The sequence below is a fragment of the Panthera leo genome, chromosome F2 (genome assembly GCF_018350215.1).
Source record: "Panthera leo isolate Ple1 chromosome F2, P.leo_Ple1_pat1.1, whole genome shotgun sequence".
Lineage (NCBI taxonomy): Eukaryota > Metazoa > Chordata > Mammalia > Carnivora > Felidae > Panthera > Panthera leo.
Genome location: NC_056695.1, coordinates 19094176 through 19108322, shown reverse-complemented (window position 1 = coordinate 19108322; position 14147 = coordinate 19094176). Strand labels below are relative to the sequence as shown.

Genomic DNA, 14147 nt, shown 5'->3' with positions numbered 1-14147 from the left:
AAGAGCTTAGTGTTACTGGGAAATGATAAAAATTTCTTAGGAGGAAACTGGGGTGAGGTAAGGGAATAAAGTCAAGAGATGGCAGTGGAAGGATGGATTGTCTCCAACTGTGAAACATTTTGGACTTGGAGCCATCCAGTGTAGGTTAGAAGCAGGGCAATATCAATAACAGGTATGCTAGCTAATCAAAACACGTTAAAGTGATCTTTTTTCATAGACTTGGGTATGATGTGGCTCTTTAAATGATACTTTAACCATTTAAATCATTTAATATTTTGAAAGGCTCTACTATCAAAATAAATAAATAAATTTTAAAAAAGGGATGCCTGGATAGCTCAGTTAAGATTCCAGATCTTGACTTCAGCTCAGGTCATGCTCTTACAGTTTATGGGTTGGAGCTCTGTGCAGTCTATTGTACATATTATACACTGGCAATGCAGAGCCTGCTTAGGATTCTTTCTCTCTCCCTCTCTGCCCTACTCATGTGCGCTCACTCTCTCTCTCACTCTCTCTTTCTCTTTAAAAATAAATTAATGACCTTTGAAAGGTACTCAAATACTAGATGTGAGTCATTGCTAGAGATATCTCAGTAAGTGAGAAAAAGGCCAGTTAAAAGCAGTGCCTACTCTATGATTTTAGTTTTGTTTTAAAAATTCATATGGGTGTATATCAATGTTTTGTACTGATCTCAGCCTATCGATAACCAATGTTGTGGTTCTTATTATGATTGCAAGATGCCCTTCATCAATAACCATCAGGAAGCTCAGAAAAATTAAAAGTTTATTGTTTATAAGGCCTGCAAATTACGCAGCACACCTGGGGCCACACTGTGAGGTCACAGGTTGACAAGAGAGAGAGAGCTAGCAAGCAGAATGTTGGGGTTCCGTTTTTATTGGGGTTGAGGGTGGAAGCCTAGGGTTTTGTGGGCTCATTCTATACTGGTGAATTTAAAACAGAAGAATGGGAATTTAAAGCACAAGGAGAGAAAAAACAAGAGGCCCAAATGGTCAGTACTTGAAATCAACCAAGATCTCTAACACCAAAGAGCTTCAGTCAGGGGAGGTGGCCTGGCTCTTTATCTAGTCTACTGTGACTGACAATGTGTTTACTGGAGACAGCCATCTTTGAAGTGGACACTTTGACAATCAAGGTTTAAGTACAGCATTTGCATTACAAAAAGGAAAAATAAAACCAATTGTCAGAGTTTATACTATAATTCATCATTCATACACTAATCCTACTCATTTATTCATTTTCTTATATTTAAGACCTACTATGTGCCTGAAACAGCTTGATTTGTTGGGGAAACAATGGTAAGACCAAACTTTTGTGGATTTATCTAAAAAGAGGAACTATAGGTAATTTTAGTTTCTTCTTTGGGTGCTTCCATGTCTTTGCAATATTATGATTAATAGGAACTCATTGCCAAAAGAATGAGTATTAAAAATATCCTGATCTGAGAAACAGGCTTGCATTAAATTATGTTTGCTATAGTTTTTAGTATGACAAAAGTTCTGAATAATTTCTTAAAGATGTGGACCTGGCCTTCTGAGTTTTTACAATTTTCCAAAATATTACACAAATATAATACAATAAAAATATGGCATAACAATACATACAATGTAATATTAATTAATCTGCAAATATAATACCAAAGGCAACATGTGAAATATGATTAGGACATATTTCATGAATATCCAAGTGATATAAAGGGACAGAAAGTAGTTATATATCTTAATATTGATTCTCTAGCTCACATAAAAATATACCAGATAAATTTTAGTTATTTAACAAATAATCAGAATTCCTTCTGCATTTATGTTCCCATAGTCAGGAAATCAAGGAACTATTAGGCTGTCAACTGTGAAATCATGTAATCAAATTACTGTTTTGAAACTACAAGAAAGGCACATTCAGGTATAACAATTTAATACGACTTGAAGCAAAAGAATTAAAATTAACAGCAATATTGTTAAATTTTAAAACTGTATTTGTTTTTAAAAGCAAGCTGAGGCAAAGTTCTGTTTTAGAATTTTAAAAAATTATAAACACATCCACAGCCTCAGAACCAGTTTTGATCTCTGTGTCTGAAATGTTATTTATTTTGTGAATTTCACTTTCTCCAAATGTAAAACAGTGCAGATGTGTATTACAAAACCCACTGTATCAAATGAATTAGTAGGTAGCACAGTTAAACCACAGTTTTCTGTACATATGCTAGATACGATTATTTAAGGATGCGGACTATGTTAAAACCACTTGTATGTTTGTGATATAAATGTGAAACAAAAGGTGAAAAGAACTGCAAGAATGAGCAAGTTGGGGAAGAGTGGATGCTTGGTTGTGAAAATGCGCAGAGTAACAGAACAGAGAATTGATGGGGCAAATTTTGATCCTATGAAGTTTTATTTTATAGATAGAATATTAAAAACGTTGGATAATTAGTTCAGTGTTATTAATTGCATTTATGTAATGAAGCAGAATTGGGCTTGGAGATTTATCTTATAGGCTCAACAGAGAAGAATGGGGGCAAGAGAAAGGAGTGGGTTTGGGCACTATTGATGAGAAATTGTGAAATAGAATTTAGAGTTGAGTGTGATCAAAAGTTGAGAGCTGCAGAGAATTTTCTAGAAATAACTTCCTGGTCGCTTACTGGGAAATTAAATAAAATGATAGATGTCCCTGCTGTGGAGAGTAGAGCACTGAGAGAAGGATAAATTGTTTTAACAGTAGCTGAAAGCAGAAATTCGGTGGGAAATAGCTGATGGGCAAAGAAATACAAAGAGCCGCAAAGAAGGTCAGAGGAGTTAGGAAGTTAGCATTTTACAGGTGAAAAAACCGAAACTCTACTTTTCTTATTTATTAGAATGATCAAAGCTCTTTTTATATCTATGCCTTCTTAAAATGTTACATCTATAAAAGTTCTTGAATGTAACCTATCTACTTGTAATAGATTAAAATAGCAAATTTTCCTTGGATGTATCACTTATATTTGATTAAGCATAATAAACATAAATTTTTATGAAAGGATTTCAGTGAAGAAAGCAGTTCTTAACACTACATACAATGTACCGCAAATACCACTACATAGCAAAAGACATTTTAAAATGCACATTAAAAGCAGTACGTTCTTGAAAATATTTTAAGTACATGGTAAATAATTTAAATGTCAATTCTAAACAATGTAAATACGAATTATTCCTCAAAAATGTATAAGTACTGGGGCACCTGGGTGGCTCAGTCGGTTAAGCATCCGACTTCGGCTCAGGTCATGATCCCACGGTTCGTGAGTTCAAGTCCCACATCGGGCTCTGTGCTGACAGCTCAGAGCCTGGAGCCTGTTTCCGATTCTCTGTCTCCCTCTCTCTCTGCCCTTCCCCTGCTCCTGCTCTGTGTATTTCAAAAATAAATGAATGTTAAAAAAATTTTTTTCTAAATGTGTAAGTACATATTCCTTTGCCCTCCCTAAGATCAGAAGTCTCTAGAGTTGAGATTCTTAAGCAAGTCTGTTTAAATTTAATAAGAAAAGCATTTATGGCCAAAAATTCACCCAAGATCACAAATTTGCTTAGTATTTCCAATCAGCAGAAAGCTAACCTATCCAAGAAGTTACAGTAAACCAGGCCTACTCTGTCCAAGTAGCCTGCTCCCACTGGCTAATCCACAATGAATCCAACTCTTCTCACCACTGGTTATCAGTACATGTGATCATATTCCACATTATTTGTTTTCTCTTCTTTTTTAACTTTCTATTTATTTTTTTAAATTCCACTGTAATTAACATACAGGGTTATATTCATTTCAGGTGTATAATACAGATTCAAAATTCTATACATTACTCAGTGTTCATTATGATAAGTGTACTCTTAATCCCTTCAGCTATTTTGTCCATTCCCCCTCCAACATCCCTTTGGTGACCACTAATTTGTTCTCTATATTTAAGAGTCTTGTTTTTTTCTGTCTTTTTTTGTTGTTTGGTTTGTTTCTTAAATTCCACATGAATGAAAACATATGGTACTTGTGTTTCTGATTCACTTATTTCACTTAGCATTATACCCATAGATCCATCCATGTTGCTGCAAATGGCAAGATTTCATTATTTTTTATGGCTGAGTAATATTACACTATATGTCTATCTATCTATACATACCACATCTTATTGATGGACACTTGGGTTGCTTCCATATTTGGCTACTGTAAATAATGCTGCAGTAAACACAGGGGTGCATATATCTTTTCGAATTAGTGTTTTCATGTTCTTTAGGTAAATATCCAGCAGTGGAATTACTGGGTCATATGGTGATTCTATTTTGAATCTTGAAAAACCTCCATGCTATTTTCCAAAATGGCTGCACCAGTTTGCATTTTCACCAGCAGTGCACAAGCATTCCTTTTTCTCCACATCCTCCTTGCCAACACTTGTTTCTTGTTTCTGGTTTTAGCCATTCTGACAGGTGTGAGGTGGTATCACTGTAGTTTTGATTTACATTTCCATGACGATGAGTGATGTTGAGCATCCTTTCATGCTTCAATCTTCGGCTCATTTTTAATTGGATTATTGGTTTTTTGAACTGTATAACTCTTTTTATATTTTGGATATTAACTCCTCATCAGATATGTCATTTGCAAATATCTTGTATTCAATAGCTTGTCTTCTAGTTTTGATGACAACCTTTGCTGTACAGAAGCTTTTTATTTCCATGTAGTCCTGATAGTTTATTTTTGTTTTTATTTCCCTTCCCTCAGGAGACATATCTAGAAAAATGTTACTACACATGATGTCAAAGACATTACTGCCTGAGCTGTCTCCTAGGATCTTTATGGTTTAAAAACTCACATTTAGGTCTTTAATCCATTTTGAGTTTATATTGTGTGTGGTGTAAGAAAGTGGCCCAGTTTCATTCTTTTGCAAGTTGCTGTCCAGCTTTCCCAACATCATTTCTTGACTTTTTCCCATTTAATATTCTTGCCTCCTTTGTCAAAGATTAATTCACCATAGAATCACAGGTTTATTTCTGGGTTCTTTATGCTGTTCTATTGATCTACATGCCTATTTTGTGCCTTTACTATACTGTTTTGATTACTACAGCATTGTAGTATATCTTGACATTGGGGATTGTGATTACTCCAGTTTTGTTCAAGAATGTTTTGGCTATTTTGTGGTCCCATGAAAATTTTGGGATTATTTGTTATAGCTCTGTGAAAATGTTGTTTGTATTTTGATAGGGATTGCATTAAATCTGTAGATTACTTTGGGTAGTATGAACATTTTAACAATATTTGTTCTTCTAATCCATGAGCAAGAAATATTTTCCATCTCTCTGTGTCCAGTTACTTTCATCAATGTTTTGTAGTTTACAAAGTACAGGTCTCCTCACCTCCTTGCTTACATTTATTCCTAGGTCTTTTGTTATTTTTGGTACAATTGTAAATGAGATTGTTTTCCTAATTTCTCTTTCTGCCACTTTGTTATTAGTGTAGTGTTATTAGTCTATAGTGTATAGGAATGCAATGGATTTCTCTATATTGATGTATTCTGCGACCTTACAGAATTCATTTATCAGTTTTAGTAGTTCTTTTGCAGAGGTTTTAGGGTTTTATATATACAGTATCATGTTATCTACAAATAGGGAAAGTTTTAGTTCTTCCTTACAAATGTGGATGAGTTATTTATTTACGTATGTATGTATGTATGTATTCATTTTTCATGTCTGATTGCTGTGGGTAGGACTCCCAATACCATGTTGGATAAAAGTGGTGAGAGTGGACATCCTTGTCTTGTTTCTGATTTTAAGGGAAAGCTGTCAGTTGTTCAGAACTGAGTATGAGGTTAGATGTGGGTTTTTCACATATGGCCTTGATTATGTTTAAGTATGCTCCCTCCTAACCTACCTTGTTGAGAATTTTTATCATGAATGGATACTGTGCCTTCTCAAGTACTTTTCTGCATCTATTGAAATTATCACATGATTTTTACCCTTTCTCTTGATATATCACATTGATTGATTTGAAAATATTGAACCACCCTTCTATTCCAGGAATAGATCCCACTTGATCATGGTGAATGATTTTTTTTAACATATTGTTGGATTCAGTTGCTAATATTTTGTTGAGGATTTTTGAATCTATGTGCATCAAGGTTACTGGCCTGTAGTTCTCTTTTTTGTAGTGTCTTTATGTGGTTTTGGTATCAGAATAAAGCTGGCCTCAGAATGAATTAGGAAGCTTTCCTTCCTCTTCTCTTTTAGAGTAATTTGAGAATAACAGATATTAACTCTTCTTTAAATGTTTGGTATAATTCACCTGTGAAACCATTTGGACCCAGACTTTTGTCTGTTGGGAGCTTTTTGATTACCGATACAATTTCATTGCTGGTAATCAGTTTGTTCAAATTTTCTTTCTCTTCCAGATGCAGTTTTGGGAGGTTATATGTTTCTAGGAATTTATCCATTTCTTTTTGGTTGTCCAATTTGTTGGCATATAATTTTTCATAACATTCACTTATAATCTAGGCTGTCAGTTATTGCTTGTCTTGCATTTATGATTTTATTTAGTTGTCTTATTTTTTTATGGGTCTAGCTAAAGGTTTATCAATTTTATTGATCTTTTCAAAAAACCAGTTCCTGGTTTCATTGATCTGTTCTACTGGTTTTTTTGTTCTTTTTTTAGTTTATTTTATGTCTGCTCTACTCTTTATTATTTCCTTCCTTCTACTGGTTTAGGGTTTTGTTTGTTCTTCTTTTTCCAGCTCTTTTAGGTATAAGTAATGTTGAGATTTTTCTTGCTTCTTAAACTTCCTTCTTAGAACAGCTCTTGCCGCAGCCCAAAGATTTTGGATCATTGTGTTTTCATTTTCACTTGTCTACATACATTCTTTATTTCTTGGTTGACTCATTCATTGTTTAGTAGCATGTTATTTAGCCTCCACATACTTGTGGTCTTTCCACATTTTTTGTGGTTGATTTCTAGTTTCATAGCATTGTGATCAGATGTGATGCATGATGTGATTTCAATCTTTTTGAATTTGTTGAGACTTGTTTTGTGACCTAACATGTAATCTATTCTGGAAAATGTTCCATGTGAACTTGAAAACCATGTGTACTCTTCTGTTTTAGGATGTAATGTTCTGAATATATCTATTAGATGCATCTTGTCCAATGTGTTGTTCAAAGCCACTGTTTCCTTGCTGATTTTGTTTGGATGTCTATCCACTGATATAAGCAGGATGTTAAAGTCCCCAACTACTATTGTATTACTATCAGTTACTTCCTTTATGTTTGTTATTAACTGCTTTATATATTTGGGTGCTTTCATATTGGGTGCATATTTATAATTGTTATATCTTCTTGTTGCATTGTTCCCTTTATAATTATATAGTGTCCTTGTCTCTGATTACAGTCTTTGTTTTAAAGTCTATTTTGTCCGATATAACTACTGTTACCCAGGCTTTCTTTTCACTTCCATTTGCATGATAAATGCTTCTCCATTCCTTCACTTTCAATCTGCATGTGTCTTACCTCCGAAATTAGTCTCTTGGAGGCAGCATATAGATTGGTCTTGCTTTTTTGTCCTGATCTTTCATTTGAGACACATCCCTCCATCTCCTCATTTTGTCTATCTCTCTGTGCCTGTTTTCATGTGTCTGAAGAGTCAGTTACATCTTCTGCTCTTCAAAATAGGGGCCTTATGAAGGAGATGTCCTGCAGTGCCCTGTAGTACAATGTCTCCTATTTACCAGACCTTGGTGCTTCAGGGATGTCTCCTATGTGTGCTGCCTGTGCCTTAATATTGTGGCTGACAGGGTGCCTGGGTGGCTCAGTCAGTTAAGCATCCAACTTTGGCTCAGGTCATGATCTTAGAGTTTGTAAGTTTGAGCCCCACATCAGGCTGTCTGCTGTCAGCACAGAGCCTGCTTCAGATCCTCTGTCTCCCTCTCCCTCTGCTGCTCCCCTGCTTGTGTGCACTCTCTCTCTCTCAAAAAATAAACTTAAAAAATTTTTTTTAATTCTATTGTGGCTGAGCCACTTTTGCCTTCAGTCCTATCGTGTGCAATGGCTCTCTTTGCCCTTTGTGAGCAGGGTTTGGTCCCTGTGTTGGTAATGGGCAGTGTGGGGTCACCTTGGGCTTGTGTTTGCCAGATTTGTGGTCACACAGAACTGCAGAGTACTCTCCCTGTGTTATCTCCTGAGAAACTTTTGTTGGTGGGTGGGGCTTGTAGTCAGACCAGAGGTCTACCCCCAGCCCACTGCTGAGGCTGCAGTCAAACTAGTATTTGTGGTTACCTTACCCTCTCTCCCTCTCCAGGGGCTGGAGTCATGTTGGAGAGGTGATGGCTCTCGTCAGGGCTATTTGCACACTAACAGGCTTGTGGCACTACTTTGCACGGACTTCTGCCGAGGGTGAATTGGAGAAATGTGTCCACAGGAGAATGTGAGGGCAGGGCATAGTGTTATTAGCAAGCTAGGTGGAGAGTGTTCTTGCTGGCTCCCATGTATCTAGGCCAGAGAGGGGACAGGGGAAGAGGGAATGGTTCCTACCAGCAACTTTGTTCCTGGAGAAGTCTCCTAAAGATCCCTGCCTCTCCAGCACATGTTCTGAGACTAGCAAATAAATCTCAGGCATTTTCCAAACTGCTGCTTCTATGCTGTACCTCAACAGGGCTGTTAGTTATTCTGTCTCTTTTGGGGTGGGACTCAGTTTCCTATCATCCGTTGTCTCTCCCAGAGCCAAGCCCAGTGATTTTTTAAAGTTCCAGGTGTTTAGTCCTACTGATTGTAAGAACTCTCAAAGTCAAGCCCCTCTGATTTCCAAAGCCAAATGTTATGGCTATTCATCTTCCCAGGGTGTGTCCCCCATGCCTGGGGTGCCTGATACAGGATCTGCTCCTTTCCCCTCTCGTGTCTATGGTCTCTCCTCACCATGGACAATCCTAGGAGTTAGCTTGGTCCTGACCAAGTCTCTACCCTTCCTACCACTTTTGATGTGGCCTCTTCTCTAAGTCCCGTATGAAGAGTCTGTTCTTCCAGTTCTCAGGTTGTTCCCTGGGTTACTTACAGTGATGTGGGTATTATCTAGATGTATCTGTGGGATGCCTAAGATCCTCCTACTCTGCCATCTTCTCCAGAAGTCTGTTTTCCCTTCTTAATAAATCAAGATGCTCATGAAAGGCTGGGATCACATCTTAAATTCCTTTGTTTTCCCCATAATAACTAGCATAATTATTTCATAAAATAAGTATAAAATTTGTATTAAGTGAATTTTAAAAATTCATAGAAGGAAAACCAACACAAATGTTGGTAGTATTATGAAGTATCATTATGTCATATCACAAATTATGAAGTATCATTATGCCTAACTAAAAGTCGTATAAATGATTCATGGACAACACTGATTAATATATTTTTAAGCCATTTCAGCATAAAGTCTACAAGATGTGACTGATTTAAAATAATTAAATGTTCTGTACAAATTCTCAAGGTTTTGAGTAAATTATTTTAATCCTACCAATTCACAAAAGGAAAATTATGAAACACATAATTACATATTAAATGTTTAACCTAATAGCCATTGTTAAACTAATCCACACATTGAACTTGAATTAGAGTTTAAAGGAAGTAATGTAAGTAGATACTTAAAAGCTTTTTTCCTACTGTCTCTTTTTTAATTTTTTTCCAGCTTTGAGATATAATTGATATATTTTATGTAGGTTTACCTTGTATACTGTCAAGATTTGACATACATATATAATGCAAAATGATTACCATAATAAGGTTAACATACTCATCACTTCACATAATTAACATTGTGTGTGTGTGTGCATGTGTGTGTACGTGTGTGGTAAGAACTTTCTTAGCAACTTCCAAGTATACAATATAGTGTTGTAAACCTTAGTCACCATTCTGTGCGTTAGATCCCCAGATCTTGCTCATCTTGTAACTGGAAGTCTGTAACCTCTGATCACTTGCAACCATTTCCCCCACCCCCCTCACCTCTGGCAACCACCACTCTATTTTCTCTTTCTATAGGTTAGATTTCATTCTTTTTAATGGCTGAAAAATATGCCATTATATATAAAATCATTTTTTTTTATTCATCTATCAACAGGCACTTAGGCTGTTTTCATGTTTCAGCTGTTGTAAATAATACTGCAGTGAACATGGAAGTTCAGATTTCCCTTTGACATAGGGACTTCATTTCCTTCAGATATATACTCAGAAGTGGGATTGCTGAATCAGCTTCATGTTTAATTTTTTGAGACACCCCCATGCTGCTTCCTATAGTACCCCTATGAATTTACATTCCCACCAACAGTACACAAGGGTTCCCTTTTCTCCAAATTCCTGCCAACACCTGATATCTCCTGTCTTTTTGACGAGAGACATTCTATCAGGTGTAAGGTGATCTCTTATTATAGTTTTGAGTTGCATTTCCCTGATGATTAGTAATGTTGAGCATCTTTTCACATACTTGGCCATTTATCTATCTTCTTTGGAAAAATGTCTGTTCAGGTCCTCTGCCCAATTTTGAAAAATCAGATTATTTGTTTTTTTCTACTATTGAGCTGTGTTTCTTATATATTTTAGATATTAACCCCTTATCAGATATACGACTTACAAATACTTTCTGCCATTCTAAAGGTTACCTTTTCAGTCTGATTTTTTCTTTTTCTGTACAGAAGCGTTTTAGTTTGATGTAGTCCCACTTGCTGCTTGCACTTTTTAGGGGCACCTGGGTGGTTCAGTAGGTTAAGTGTCTGACTTTGGCTCAGGTCATGATCTCAGCTTATGAGTTCGAACCCCGCATGGGGCTCTGTGCTGATAGCTCAGAGCCTGGAGCCTGCTTCAGATTCTGTGTCTCCCTCTCTCTCTGCCCCTTCCCTGCTTGCACTCTGTCTCTCTTTCTCTCAAAATATTTTTAAAATGTTTATTTATTTTTGAGAGAAAGAGAAAGCAAGCAGAGGAGGAGCAGAATGAGAGGGAGACAGAGAATCCCCAGCAGGTTCCGCACTGTCAGTGCAGAGCCTGACATGGGGCTCTCGAACTTATGAACTGTGAGATCATGACTTAAGCTGAAATCAAGAGACAAACGCTTAACTAACCGAGCCACCCAGGAAACCTCCTCCCCCACCCAAAAATTTTTTAAAGCACTGCCAATACCAATGTAAATGAGATTTTTCTTCTAGGAGTTTTACAGTTTGAGTAAGGCATTTTGAGTTGATTTTGGTACTTGGTGTGAAATAAGTGTTCAATTTCATTCTTTTATGATTCTATTTATAATTTTTAATATTATAAATGCTTGTATTAAGAAAATTCTTCAAATAAACATTACATAACAAGTAGCCTGAAAAAGAAGAAATTTATCTGAAATTTAGTAGAGAAAGGAAGTAACAAAGAAAGATCAGAAATAAATAAAATAGAGACCAAAATAAACAATAACATAACATTGAAAGTAATGTCCAGGTTTTCCAAAAAAAATAAACAAAATTGGCAATGATTTAACTACATTAAAAAAAGAGAGAAGATTCAAAACCAAAATGAGAAATGGAAGAGAAAACAATGCAACAGATACCACAGAAATACAATTTCATTCTTTTGCAAGTGAATATCTAATTTTCTCAACACCTCTTATTAAAGACTATACTTTCCCATTGAGCATTCTAGGATCCCTTTTTAAATATTAAATGCCCAAGTATGCATGGTTTATTTCTGGGTTCTTAATTCTGTTCCATTGGTCTACGTTTTATACCAGCACCATAGTATTTTAATTACTCTAGCTTTTTAATACAGTTTGAAATCAGGAATATGATGCCTCCAGTTTTGTTTTTCTTTCTCAAGATTACTTTGGCTATTTGTGATTCTATACAAATTTTAGGAATGTTTTTTCTATTTATTTCTTGGGGAAATGCCATTGGAATTTTGATAAGGATTGCATTGAACCTATAAATGGTTTAGAGTAGTAGGGAAATTTTAACAATATTCATCCTTCCAATTCATGAACATGGGATATCTTTCCACCTATTTCTGTCTTCTTCAATTTCTTTCATCAAAAAAAGTATACAGGTATTTTACCTGGTGGGTTAAATGTATTCCTATCTATTTTATTGTATTTGATGCTATTGTAAATGGAACTGTTTTATTAATTTTTAGAATAATTCAGTTAGTATATAGAAATGCAACAGATTTTTGTATGTTGATTTTGTATCCTGTAACTTTACTAAAGTCATTTATTAGGTCTAACAGCTTATTGCTTGAGTCTTAAAGGTTATCTATGCATAAGAACATGCCATCTGCAAACAGAGACAAGTTTACTTCTTCTTGTCCAATCTGGATGCCTTTCATTTCTTATTCTTGCCTAATCGCTCTGGCTAGGACTTCTGGTACTTTGTTGAATAGGAGTGGTGAGAGTGGGCCCTTTAGTCTTGTTCTAGATTTTAGAGAAAAATCTTTCAACCTTTCACTGTTAAGTATGTTAGCTGAGGGTTGTCATATATGTCTTTTATTATCTTGAGTTATATTGCTTCTATATCCAATTTGTTGAAAGTTTTTGTTTTTTACCATGAAAGTATGTAACACTTTGTTAAATGTATTTTTCTGCATTTATTGAGATGATCATGTGATGTTTATCTTTCATTCTATTAATGTGATGTATCATATTTATTGATTTGTAAATATTGAACCACCCTTGTATCCCAGAGATAAATCTCACACGATTGTGATCCTGGTATCTGCTACTTTTAATGTACCATTGAATTCAGTTTGTTAGTATTTTGTTGAGAATTTTTGCATCTATATTCATCAGAAATATTTGTCTGTAGTTTTCTTTTCTTACAGTGTCCGTACCTGGCTTTGGTATCAAGGTAATGCTGGCCTCAGAAAATGAATTTGAAAGTCTTACCTCCTCTTCAGATCTTTGGAAGAGTTTGAGAAAGATAGTGTTAATTCATCAATGAAATCACCTCTTCTCGACTTTTCTGTGTTGGAAGGTTTTTGATGCCTGCTCTAATCTTGTTATTGGTCTGTTCAAATTTCCTGTTTCTTCATGATTCAGTCTTGGTGAGTTATATATTTCTAGGAATTTATCCAGTTGTTTCCTATGTTACCAGTTTGTTGGCACTAATTGTTCATAGTACTCTCATGATCCTTTGTACTATTGTAGTATCAGTTAATATCACCTCTTTCATTTATAATTTTATTTATTTGATTCCTCTTTTATCTTGGTTAGTCAAGCTAAAGGTGTCTCAGTTTTGCTTATTTTTTCAAAAAACCAACTCTTAGTTTTGTTAATCTTTTCTATCATTGTCCTGTTTTCTATTTCACTTATTTCTGCTCTAGTCTTTATTATTTCCTTTCTTCTGCTAACGTTGTAGCCCTGACTCTTCTTTAGTAATCAGTATAAACTGCTGAAAGCCAGTACATCAGCAACTGGAAGGAGTGTTTAAAAAAATTTTGTTTTAGTCTTTAATATATTAGCAAACATTTTTCTCAAAAACTATGTAAAACTGAAATATGTCCGAGTATTTTGACAGATCCCCAATAGCCTGCAGCTCTTGGCTTAGTGATCATGACTTTACTGTATGGTAGGATGGCACTGATGACCCTTAATCATTAAATGTTTAACCTCATTGTGTCCATGCCCCTTATCATGTCAGTTTAAAGTTTCTTTCTTTTTTTTAATTTTAATTTTTATTCTATTTATTTATTTATTTATTTATTTATTTATCATTTGAGAGAGAGAGCATGTGAGTGTGACAGAGGGGCAGAGGAAGAGAGAGAGAAGCTCGAGCAGGCTCCATGCTCAGCACCGAGTCCGACATGGGGCTCAGTCCCACAATCCTGGGATCAGGACCTGAGCTAAAATTAAGAGTTGGACACTCAACCAACTGAGCCACCCAGGCACCCCTATAGTTTAAAAGTGGGACATATGGGGCCCCTTGGGTGGCTCAGTGGGTTAAGTGTCTGACTCTTGATCTTGGTTCACGTCATGATCTCACAGTTTGTGAGATCAAGCCCCACACTGGGCTCTGGGCTGACAGCATCCCTGCTTGGGATTCTCTCTCTTCCTCTCTCTCTCTCTTCCCCTTCTCCACATGTAAGCACTCTCTTTCTCAAAATAAATAAACTTAAAAAGAATAAAAATAAAAGTGGGAC

At 35.7% G+C, this 14147-nt stretch overlaps 1 protein-coding gene across 1 annotated transcript in view; it reads right to left on the bottom strand.

Annotated features, from left to right (window-relative positions):
- Window positions 1-14147, bottom strand: part of CF2H8orf34 (chromosome F2 C8orf34 homolog) — a 401924-nt gene that overhangs the window by 255514 nt on the left and 132263 nt on the right.